The sequence below is a fragment of the Saccostrea cucullata genome, unplaced genomic scaffold (genome assembly GCF_032062105.1).
Source record: "Saccostrea cucullata isolate Sc308-1 unplaced genomic scaffold, CSIRO_AGI_Scuc_v1 ctg1987, whole genome shotgun sequence".
Taxonomy (NCBI): domain Eukaryota; kingdom Metazoa; phylum Mollusca; class Bivalvia; order Ostreida; family Ostreidae; genus Saccostrea; species Saccostrea cuccullata.
In genome coordinates, this window is record NW_026921544.1 from 129,003 (window position 1) to 142,804 (window position 13,802).

Genomic DNA, 13,802 nt, shown 5'->3' on the forward strand with positions numbered 1-13,802 from the left:
CCACGAGGCGCCCTTCCCAAAATTGATCACGGTGAATTACACAGTCGTCAATTTAATTCACTTTGGGAGATGATAAGCTGCAAAACGACCGTCACTGATAACGACATGAAATCTCGACTCGCATGTTTACAGAACCTCTGTCCAATAGATAAACGACGATGCGCTTGCAACTTCACAATATGATGAGAAAAAAAGGCAAAAAGCGGAATGTCATAATACAGCCAGTCTCTTAAGAAATGCAGATTTACCCCATGATTCCTAAGCATGCTTCTAGTGGCAAGGACGGCGAATGGAATTGATTACACAAATAATGATATGTCCCTAAATATATATACATCTTGCCGACTTTACATCACAAGTGAGCGTCTTGAAAGTAAGCGGCCCTGAACGATTCCTGCATTTTTATTGATCCGTAGATCATTAAAAATGTTAACATGAACACCATCTTATTTTGTCACAGTGCACATACTAACTATTAGAATCACAAAGCGCATAAAACTATCATTTAGAATCATGTCAGACATCTCTCAATCAGAATTGGGTTTCAAGAAACCCTTTTTTATTCAATACAATAATTACTATTTGCACTAATCATCAGTTGCTTAAGCTGGGTAAGCAAAAAAAAAATATCGACGAATCCACCACGATATTTGATAAATATATGTAAGCACTTCGCTTATAAGAATAAATTCAAATTAAAAAATTCATGCACTTTTATGTGTTTTTTATTTACATTTTATATTTGCTAATTCATAATTACTTTTTTTTCTGCTAGTACTGTGAAATCAAAAATTTTCGAGGTGCTTTAATTTTCGTTGTTTTCAAGGTTTGAATAGATCCACGGATTCATGTCCACTACGAAAAGTAAAAAGATTTGTTCAAAACTACTAAACAAATTTTTGTCCACGAATTCAAATCCCCACGAACCAAGAATTTTTCTTTAAACCACGAAAATTTGACCCCACGAAAATATGTGATTTTATCGTATATGCATGAATTTAAAGTTTTTATGGCTTAAAGTTTATATGAGGAGTAAGGAACAAGAAGACATAGTTATCTCAATGAATAGATAATAGAAATCAAAACTGTGTTTGGTGTGTAAAATGTATAAATATGATTATAAATTCAGAACAACCACATACATTTGTAATTTTAGAAGGTAACTTGGTTGAAAGATATAAATAACTTCACAACTCATCGTTCATATGAAAAAATTCTTGTCGCTATATATCATTATTGAGTAATGAAAAGTATCGTTAGTTTTGTAACAATATTTTAATAAATGCCAATTACAAAGACAGTAAGAGTGATCATCACCTGATGACCAATCAAACATGCTTTGTGCTCCAAATCCTTGTCATCAAGCAGAAATAAAGGAAAATTCTGTAGACAATTCAATGTGTAAATAATGGTCTTAGAACTGGTAAATGCACATGTATGTAAATAAATTTAGTCAACATTTGATTATTGATAAATTGTATTTACTTTCAAGGTCAGCGTATTGGTGATATCTAAAATACTTCTTGAAAAAGTTTTGATTTGTAGGGCATGTTTTAATTTATCATAGGAATTGAAAATGTTCCCATAAAAACAAACTTAAAACCGATCGAGTAGACGCAGTGAATCGCACGATATTTCTGAGAATTATTATCTTTCGAAATTTAATTCTTAAATATATTTTCAATTAACAATAACAACAAGAATTAATATTTTTACCTTATAGAACAATAATCAGGTGACTTTAAACAAAGCCTGGAAACCCTGGGAAAATCTGTTAATCTCTCTCTCTCTCTCTTTCTCTCTCTCTCTCTCTCTCTCTCTCTCTCTCTCTCTCTCTCTCTCTCTCTCTCTCTCTCTCTCTCATAAAGAAAATTACAGAAAACGTATGTGTTGTAAAACTACTGCAAAACTCGTTTAGTGCAAACACGGATATAGCGAATCTACGGATAAAGCGAAGTCATCTTGGATCCCAAGCTATTCATATTTAATGACTTTCTCATACAGTTATAACAAATTACAGATATTGCGGAGTTATTTCCGAGGTCCAGGTTACTTCTTTATAACTAAGTTTTGTTGTACATGCATCTATTAGAATCTGTAAAAAAAAACAAGATGTGTGTGTGAAACACTGATGCCTCCGTATGGCAACATAGTGAAGGTTATGGTTTCTCAAATGCAGATCTGGGTCAAGGTCAAAAGATTTAAGTTGTTGGTTTCTAAGAAAAGGCCTTGTCTCAAAGATCATGTATGGGAAGTACGAAAACTCTGGCCCTTACCGTTCAAATGTTATGGCCAAGGTTAAAGTTTGTAAAAAATAGATCAAACTCTAAGGTCAAGGTCAAAGGGTCAAAGTTCTAGATATCCAATGAAAGGTCTTGTCACAAGAATTACACATGTGAAATATGAAAACTGTGGCCCCTAATATTCAGAAGTTATGGGCAAGTTAAAGTTTGTAAAAAGTAGGTCAAATTCCAAGGTCACGGTAAAAAGGGAAAGGTTCTTGGTATCAAATGAAAGGTCTTGTCACAAAGATTAAATTGTATAGTATGAAAGCTCTAGTCTTAACCCTTCAAGAATTGTGGTTAATGTTGTATTTTTAAAATAAATAGGTCAAACCCCAAGGTCAAGGTCAAAGGGTCAAGGTTCTTGTGATCCAATAAAAGGTCTTTTTACAAGGATAATATGTGTGAAGAATGAAAGCTCTAGTACATATTGTTCAAAAGTTAAAGCCAGGGTATTTTTTATACGTACGGAAATCTCTAAGGTCAAGGAGTCAAGTTGTTGGTATCCAATGAAAGGTATTGCCACAAAAAATACATTTGACAAGTATGAATGTCCTTGTATTTATTGTTCAAAAGATATGGCCAATGTAAAAGTGCAAAATTTTTGAGTTAAACTGGGTCAAACTCCAAGGTCAAGATCAAAAGGTCAAATTTGGTTGTACTGAAAGACAGGTCTTGTCACAAAGAATACACATGTGAAACATGTGCCATAGCGCCACTAAATCAAAAGTTATCGGCAAGGTTAAAGTTTTTGCGGACAAACAGACAGACAAACAGAGAGACAGACAGACAGACAGACGGACGGACACAACAAAACTATATACCCCCCGGAACTTCGTTTACGGGGGCATAAAAAAGTTACGTTACGATTCCGTAAAGTATCAAAATCACTCTATCATCAGTAATATCAAAATTGCTTATTAAGAACTCTGAGTCTCATAAAGTAATATCTACATGAAATCAAAGTACTGATACGAGTTGATGGTTGTTCAACCTTATAAATTGAACACTGCTTCATTGATAAAGAAATGAAATTGCCATTTAAAAATAGCAGAAATTTAGATTTCCATTTGATTTCTGATGTCAATTTCATGAGATAACGCACTGTATTAAATCCCATAAGCAATTAATGTCATGAAATAATAAGGAAAGCATGGTTCTTTTTACATTATACATTTATTGAGTATTATTGTCCTATTTTAACAAATGAAATGACACGCTTTTTCATAACTATCATGGTACAACAGTATCTGAATGTCCTTAATGTGGATACAGCAAATGTATCCCTTTAAAAAAAATACTTTTTATAATAATCAATTTGGCAATTACTACTATTATCTTGTCATATAAGATTTTTTAACATTGCAGTCTTCCAGTTTGAATGTGTAAAAGCACAATATACAGTAAAAATACAAGAAAATGAATTTTTTTAGAAAGAGAAAAACGCAGTCACAATTTTGTTCATAATTTTCTCATAAGTGTCACGAGCATTAAGAATGCAAAATGTGTAGGGGAGGTTACATTTCTCCGGAATGAGAAATTAACCAACAAACCCCCAGAAGCAGTGAAAAAGGTTTCGTAAACAAATCCTTCCAGGTACCTTTATGCTCTAACCATTGTTGTTTATACTTCTAGAAAAATAATTAATTTTAAATTCTAATTAAAACAACATATAAATAACAAGTAAAATGGAAGATTTGAAGGGTATTTTATTTATTATGACATCTTAAATGTAAATCATCATCTTTCCAAAGCAATAAATTAAGATCACTTGAATTCCAATACTCTGTAGGAATTCAAACCACTTCTTTATACAAAATGCTTACAAGACTGTATTAGCAACACGTACACTGTCTACCTCTACTATCTTCTGAGAAATTGTTTGATGCTTGATGCACATCTGCTGCAATGCAAGAAATAGCTGAGGACTTTGCTTTGACAATTTTTTTTAACCTGATATTTTCAAGAAAATTTTGTCTTTTTTCTTTTTTGAGCCTTTGACATCATCAACATAATAATCTCTAAGATTATCAAAATCTCGATCTGATCTTTCTTTTTTTAACACCTCAAATTGTTAATTCCACAGTATTATGACACAGGATGTCTTTGTACTCGCATGTCATCCAGAACTTGTGTATTTTTTTCACATATTCCCATTTATGAATATTTTTTTTTTATTTTATAATGAAAATCAATAAATAAGACACTTTCACCTGTTATGTCACATTTAAAAAGTTGTCTATATTTTTCTGAAGCGATAACAGCAAACATAAATCAATTAAAATAACTCATTCCAGATTTATTATGAACAGGTGCGTGTGGTGGATTTTGATCCGCTCCTGGCTAAAATAAAAATGGCGTCGTTCCAACAGATGCTTCGTTCTCGTCGTATTTTTTGTGTAATACAACAAGTAGAAATATCATCTTGGATAATTTCGTTTAGTATCATTGCATGCAAAAAAAAAAATATTCATTCGATTTTCACTAAAACATGACCAATTCTGTCAGGAAGGTGGAAATCTAGTCGGAAATTCTACGGCATGTCCTGTCGCACGACTGCTATTTTGTGTGTTTTCAAAGACTTGAAATAATATTTCTATTGAGGCAGTTACCTCATTACCACAATGGAAGCTACGCCCCTAAATTATGCGGACAAAACAAACAGAAAATTTTGCATAAAACCAGGCCCCTATAGCCGCGAAAACAAGGTGGCGCAAATGTTTACTCGGTCAGTACCATACGAAGTCCTATCGATATACTACTGGCTAAGCTTATATTTCAGAGCAACACGTGCAACTATACTTAAGTATACATGTATTTACCTGTACGGACCTTCTAAAAAGTTCCTAGTGAGCCTCCACAGTCCCGTCAATTTTTTTTGAAGTCACTCTTGTGCTGCCGATTTTGCGTGTTTTTGTTTACAAAACAAAGTAGCGTGGTGCGTATGAATATAAAAAAGTAGTTCGACCACTATGTTAGGCCTAAATTTGCATAAACTCCAATTAAAACACTTGGCACAGAAAAAGTTAACCAATATTTTATGCAATTAGTTTGAAAAAAATTAAAAATCGACAAGGCATATATGCACATATGAGAAGAGACGAAATACACTTTCATTTTTCGGGGGGTTTAAAATGTCGGACCGACACAATAAGGCATATTAATGAAAATGTTATTGTGTATACTTAAAATAAATTTCCTTTAAAAAAAGAAACGTTGACATGTGTTCAGTATATATGTTCGCTTTTATTTATGTTGAGTTTCTCAAGATACGGTACATTTTATCGTAGAAGGAACTGAATTAATGAGGTGTGTACTTTGGTTGAAAATTAGGTCAACATTTGTAAGAACATAACCTGAGTTGATGTCCATCAACTCGTAAAAATCACACTGCGTTTATAGATGTATACATGAGTGTGAAATAATCTGACCTAAATTCCAAAATGATGTACAATTATCTCCAAGTATCCATCCATTTTTACTTATTTAACTTTGAAAATCGGAGTAGCATTGACTTGCTTTTCAGTTCTTTTCATGAAAAAATAGTTTTACACCCTGTTGAGAGAGTTGGACAAAGAAGCCAAAATTTCCAATGTCGTCATGTTTGGCTAAATGTAAAATCACAGCTTCTGTAAACTCAAGCTACCCTGTCATAGCAAACTTAACATTATTTTCTTACAGTATACTTAGTAATACAGCATTTTTCAACATATTAAATCGCCATACTTATTGATAAACTAAACTTTGAATACATTGTCAAACAGATAGAAGATGATTTTCTTTAAATCATCAATTTTTGAAAGATTTATTTTTTTCCTTGTTTTCACGATACGAAGAGACAAATGAAGCCATGCTCCCAAATCTAGTTTAACTAGCCTTTAGTATGTCGTTTCTTTTTTCAACCAAGGAAACACATTCTCATAATTATTATTTTAATTTAATTTAATTTTAACTCGCAAATTTTCACATGAAAATTGTATTATTTCAATGGCATAAATTTTACATTAATAATTCACTATCCAATCTATATGTTCCAACTGTGCTACAAGAACCACGTTATCCTGAAAAAATACAAAAAAAAAATGTCTTGTAAGTTTATCCAAACAAATTCATACCGTACACCAATTGTTATTTGTGTGCAAAATATATCTGCAACCTGAGTAATAATACTTGTGTTGAATCAGGAAGCTCGTGGAGTTTAGAAAAATAATATATCCCAAAAATGCATGACCTTACGGTGTTTTTGGAGTACTCTTATACGATTAGTAGGAGACGAAATTGAATAATAGATTGTAATGGGGAGTCCACTCTTCTGTGTCAAATTTCTTTTTATATGATATATAAGTTAACTGACTTTTAAACTGCCCCAATTTGTCTGATGGTATGCAAATTGTCATTTCTTGAGTTTTAATTTCTAACCCCCCAAAATTCAAATGTTTGTAGGTCCCACGGTTTTTTTTTTTCATGTGCTAAGGGGATGTCCAGCTCATGACACATGGAACTAAACACCGACATATACATGTATAAGCCTAGCATAATCTTGCCTTTCCTCCCTTCCTGCTACCAAGAAGACATCTAAATAATGAACCACGTTGTTGCTTTTGGCCTGCTGCTTAAGTATTCATTCTAAAAAGGTTAAAAATGTCTCAAACTTGGAACAGCTTTAATAGAAAATCCAAAGGGCAAGCACTTACCTAAAAATATCATACCCTGAATTTTGAAGCCTAATTGTTCATAATCTGCTCAGTGAACCATCAATAACCTAAATGCATTTTTATCACTAATCTAGCAATTTGTGCGCCAGGACCTAATTTTGCAAGCATGTCTAATGCATCGTAAAATAAGGAGCAAGTAACTGACAAATGCTCTTTACTAATAAAATCATTGATGTTAGACCCTGGGTGTAAAACGTCAATATGTAAGAATTTTGACCCTCTTTCTTTTGTACCATGCCCACTAAAGATAACCTAAGGTTCGGTAAAGGGGGCTGATCAAATGGACCTGCAACTCTGCCTAACATGATTTCATTAATGACCAACTGAATAGCTTCATACTGTAACCCAGTCATGGATTTAAGATTATTACAGTCAGTGGCCACTCGAGGCCCTTCATAACACAACCTAAAACCATATGTAAAACCCTGCAAAGTTCTAGATCTACCAAGCCAAATGGGTAATATGCTTATAATATGCCTAATTTAGGTACATGTACATTAATTAGGCTTGCTGCAGTATTACTGAGGTCTAGCTGATTAGGTATAAAGTGCTCTAGTAGCTTAATTCGGTGCTGTGGGTGTGATAGCTGAGGCCACAATGTCGCTTGCAGACCAGTTGAACTAAAATTCAAACTAGAGCCTGATGTCTTGTGTTTAATGTATGATGTGTATATGAATATATCATACATTCATTCTTGTATTTACATACGAGTTTATTACATATGCCCTTGTAATTGAATTCATAACACTTAAGAAGGAGGGGCTGAGGTGAGGAAATATAGGTACTAGAGGCACTGTATATGTGCAAGAGCCATGGCTCCTAATCAACAACAGCAAATGAGAGAGATGGGTTAGCCGCCTTCCTGAGCCTGAACTGGATGTCATAATTGCGCCACCCGAGTGCCTTTACTGTACTTGCCCCTAACCTAATAGTATGAATATATTTGAACAACTGAACTCTGCTCTCGGGATGGGCCTATATGGATGCGTTAATAGGAAAGAAATCCGTCCATACTTGAATGTCGTTAATTACCTTTGCTTTAGTTTTTAGGGCCAGGGTTAGGCTACCCTCTTTCATGGAAAAATATCTGGTCTCATTATTTGGATCGATCCCATATGAATTTTCGACAAACAAATTCAAAAAGATGTATTCGCCAATTAACATTTTTTTAAAGTTTTAATTTATTTGACAGTTAATGGCCTAAATCATTATCATAGCTTGGTGTTAATTAATGCAGGGTAATTGTCATTTATCAAAAACGGCTTCTTACCTTGACTCTGTTCCTGTGTGGCCATTGGGGGTTTTCAGTGGCTCTATGGGCATTGCCTGGTTGGTTTCACTCTGCTTGCTTAGGTTATTTGCTATGTACAGCTTCTGAAACCTGTTGCAACTGCTCATTAGATAAACGAAAAGACGGCTGGCTCCTGCTTCCCCTGGTTCCAGGTTGACCTTGACTGGCCTGAGAGGGAGGAGAGCCATCGTTGCACTTGGCGCGTCTTCTTGATAAACGCGACAAATCATGCTTTGTTTTTGACATTGTTGTTGGCGTTAGGATGCTCGTTATGAAATGCACACACACAAAAAAACAAAATATTAAGCTCTGACAAAAAGCAGTCAGATTATGAAGACAATTAGTGGAATTTATGCCTATATATCTAAGACCACGTTTAGCTAGGCGAACGGAAGCAAGAAAAAAATTAAATGTAGCCATATGCCCTAATTAAAATCAGATACGAACAATGCAATGACCGTGTTCAAAATATTTAAAAGGGAGCAAAAACGATCTACAATGCTTCGAAGGACAATAAATTTCGCCAAAGGCAGTTGAGCACGTGGGAAAATAATTCAATGCGTGAAACACATCTTACCTCGTTGAAATTTTGCAGAAACTTGATTTTTTTGCGCTAGACGTCACAGGTTTTGGTGCTTGGGATCGACTAATAGCCCCAAAACCCTGAGAACAGGATGGCACTAATACAAGTCCAGGACTGGAATGACACCTTCAAAAGCCGCAGTACTAAATGGCACTTTAGTAAACGGATTTAACCTTGAGTGGTTCAATCTTATTACATAAAATAAAAAAACTGATCGAAGGTACCCATATTGTCATTACACAATTTAAATATATATATCAATTCTCGATATATATTCTACAATACATGTAACTTCCGATTCATATAACATTAATTTAAAGGCCATGTAAATGTTTTCTGTGTTTCAGTATAGAATTTTGCAAAATTACAAAATTTATATTTCAAAGCATAAAGACTTTCTTTCTCTGATTTATTTTCTCTTCCTTCTCTATGCATATTCTAACTTTAGAAATTTTGAAATTTTACGTTTAAAAAAATAGATTTTATTGAAAAAAAATTAAACAATGTTCACATGGAAATAAATAGCTATAAAAAGGTTTAGCGCAAATGTCAACTGAATGTCACTTTTGTCAACAGAATTGAAATGTAAATGATAATTCTTTATTTCAACTTCTGAGATCATTTTCACTGTAATCTACCTGTGCATTGTTGTATGACCAAGCTCCCCAGAAGCTCCAGCCACGATCAATGCCTGTTATTATGAGATATATTGCAACATGTTGGCGGAAAGCAGATTCCACTAAATCAGGTATATAACAGAATGCACATATGCGAATATGATCATATCTAGCACATTAAAACATTGGCAAAAGTAAAATAACCTTTTTTTTAAAAGTCGATATGTTACAATGTCGTGAAGCCTAAATTGAAAGCAAAAGTTATTGAAATCAATTAATATCCATGATCATAATCCGTATTTGATAAAGTATTCGAGGTGCGAATACATTGTTTGGTGAATTTTATCAGTTATTACGTTTTCTTTATACATAAAGAAATCTTTGTAACAATCTCCTTCAAGTTTATTCTAGAATTAGACTCATTTTGAGTCTAAAGAAAGATTTACACGTATTTTATAATAAGTAGGGAAGAAAGGTTTTTACTTTGAATAGATTTAAAATACAAATAAAGCTGATTATTCTTTATGTTTCATTTTTCTAGCTACTGTGGAGACATCATTATTCGTAGGGGACTTCTACTCGAGGATTTAGTTGTTCACCATTATCAATGGAATGTACGGAGAGACCAAAAAGCATTCAAGCTCAGAAGTCAATTAAACATTACAAATTGTAGCAGGGCAAACAAGGACCTCCGAATCATATGCATCATATGCATTAAAGGTGAGATTAGATGCCATGCCGGAATGAACATCCCCCATCGACCGGTCATTTCCGCCTTGTCAGGATTGAGGGAAAATGGGAAAATCCATCGGCAATTCAGTTTGTGAAAAAAATTTAGTTAGCATTTGACTTAACAATAAATATTATCTACAGACAAGGTCATTGTATCAATCATAGAACTTACGAAATTATGACTTTACCCTGAATTGCCGTCATTTATGTTTCAACAATGTGTTTGACGAGCAGGTGCTTATGTATTGAATCATTTTAGATATATAAAACATTCATAGATATTTTATACAAACAAGCAACGGCCACGGAATGTTAAAAGACTCCATGTGAAAAATATTCTAAAAGAAGCTTATTGCAATATTAAGATTCCAGAGTAGCGTATATTACTACATCATATGATAAATATCGTAAACATGGCTACTTTATTATATTCATCAACAAGAGTACTTATCATATCATCAGGAAAAAAATATTGTCTAATGACATTGCAATGTTCAAAATTGATAAATTCAAATAATTAATGTACATATTTTGGACTATTAAATTGCTTTATATGAACATAAATGTATATACTGAAACTTAACAAAATGGAATATTTGATAAACATTGTTTTGCTCACAATAACCAGACTGCAAAACTACTAAAAAGTAAACTAGAATGTACAGGCACTTTTATTCATGTAAAACATGTTATATAAGAAACAACTGTTAGTGAACAACATTCTTGAATCATTGATTGAAGCAGAAGTGTTAAAAATTTTAGACTATACAATTTAATGATAAGGCAGATAAAACTGTCCATGAACTTTGAAAAGATTACTTACAATCCAAATCCAAAAGATTGTACACAACATCATGAAAAGTATTTCATCTCCTTCTTTTACTATACTGCCATCCTGTGTAATAAACATAAAACTTTTAATTTTGTCTTCTGGAGAAGTTTTCACAGAAAAAAATACAGTGTATTTTCTTAAGGTACTTCAGGTTCTGAACACCAAGCATTGACTAACTTAAAATGCTTACGAAAATTTCTCTGAATTTTAAAAGTAACGCGTTTTTACCCAAAAAATTCTTCAAACTTTATCTTTCAAGTTAATTATATTATATAGGTGAAATTAGTGAATCTCAAATATATATACTTTGAAAACTATGACTTACTATAGTGATAACTTTGACACTTTGAAAAACCTTGACGGAAACTTTGACACTTTGAACAATTTTGTCGAAAACTTTAACACTTTGAAAAACGTTGGCGAAAACTTTGACACTTTGAAAAACTTTGACGAAAACTTTAACACTTTGAAAAACTTAAGCGAAAATTTTGACACTTTGAAAAACTTAAGCGAAAACTTTGACACTTGGATTTAGTAAACTATAATTAACTATAGCATTTTTATGCTAGGGTAAATCACTTTTTATTCTATATCATGTTAATAAACATTCTTGTTAATTTTTAGATTAAAATGAACATACAATTCTTGTTGTATATAATTTCAAAATGTCTTTACGGGGTAAAATATTTCACTTTTAATCAAGACCTTTCCGAGAACTTCAAGGAACCTTGAAGCACATTAAGAAGTATTTAATTCTTGCAAGAAAAGATTAAATTTTAAGGCTTCATTTGAGATTTTTTAATTAAATTTTAAGAGTTGTCCTTCCTGACTGGGGATCGGAGTCCCTTAAATAAAGAGATTTATATACCTGTATAGAAACTAAAATAATGTTGCTCAGTATGCAACAATTTGATAGATTTAAAATATACATTGAATTTAAAAAAGTGGGGGGTTTTTGTGATAACATATATTTTTGTCTTCTAGCTAAATCAATTTAAAGTTTACATTATATACCAAATTGATCGAAATTACCAGATACCACTGTCATTTATGGAATGAAATACACAGATAAGGAACTGTAGTAAATCTCAAATGCTCATGAAGCAATACACATTTAGAGCAGAGCAACAGAGAAAGCAGTAAATCTGACGTTCGAATAATTGCGTAAAAAATCTGTGTGCAAAAAACAAAGTCAACATTTAACTTAATGATAGTATGTATTTGCTAACGTAACTGTAAGGATACGGACACGAGTGTAGTACATTTTAGCTGCAATAATGTAGCCCTCAACGATTTCTTCTTCTTATATTTCTTCTTATCTTATTCTTCTTGAGCCCAAATCCTCGCTGGAGCGAATCGCTCCCGCTTTGCACCATTACGGAGATCCTAAGGAGTTGTAGCCCTCTCCCAAAAAAATCGTAGAGGGCTACATTATTGCAGCTAAGTACATTGATGTAAAAAAAAATTCTAAAGGTTTTGGAGTTGACACATAGAAAACAGTCTTTCAATGTCAAATAAATCATATCTGTACGTTTCAGTATAGAATATGGTAATGTTTCCAACTTTTATATTTCAAAGCATTTTTAATAGATTCAATTCTCTTCTTTCTCTATATATGTTCTAACTTTGGACATTTAGAAACATAACGTCAGTCTTTAAATAACTACATTTTATTTTTTAATTTTTGAAACTTCATCCAATTGAAAATTAAAAGAAGGCACATCAGTAATAGTTTCATTTTTTTTAGCAAATGTCAACTGAATGGTACTCCTTTCAAAATAATTGAAATATAATAGATTATTGCCTAGTTGAAAGTCTGGGATTAATATTTTTTTAATTACCGCACGTCTGTGTATTACAGCTTGAAGAATCTTCCGACGTTCCACTGCAATCGTTTCCTCCATTTTGTGGGGAAGGGTTGGTACAACTCCTGCTTCTAGACCTAGTTCCACCACCACAGGTTTGTGAGCAGGTTGACCAGTCTCCCCATGAACTCCATCCACCATCAACTCCTGAAAACATAACATTTAGCTAAGGTTTATAGGTGAAAACAAATTTCAGAATATGTTTTCATGGTGCTAAAAGTGTAATATATAAAAGTGTAATAGAAAAATATACCAAGCCAGGTGAATTTTGTGAGAAAAAACAAAAGGACAAAAAATTAGCAATATCACCCAAACACGTGCATGTACGAGCCATCCGTGGAGCTCCGTTCGACCACAATTGAAATAATTATATCAATAGTGGTTGAGAGTACATTTCAATAAAAAACATAGGTAATAACCACTATTGAAATACGACCACTTTTTGAAGAAGGATATGGAGATAACGAACAGTATTCAATCTCAAAGTCCATGAAAGGATACAAAATAAGAGCAGAGCAAACACAAACCTATGAAACATCAGAGGTGGGATCAAGTGCCATGGATGAGTGAGCATCCCCTGCCGACCGGTCACACCCGCCGTGTGCTCGTTGTCATGATCAGGAAATAACGGAAAAAATCCGTCGTCTATTCAGTGTATAAATAATGGACTAACTAATTATTTCAATCGTATTTGAGAAAGCATTTCAATATTAAACAAAGATAGTAACCACTATTGAAATACGACTACTATTTAAATAATTATTTCAACAGTGGTTGAAATCAATTTTAATAACAAACATAGGTTGCAACCACCATTGAAATAAAGTTCACTTTTGAAATAAAGATTTCAATGTGGATAAAATTATTGATTTCAATAGTGCTTTA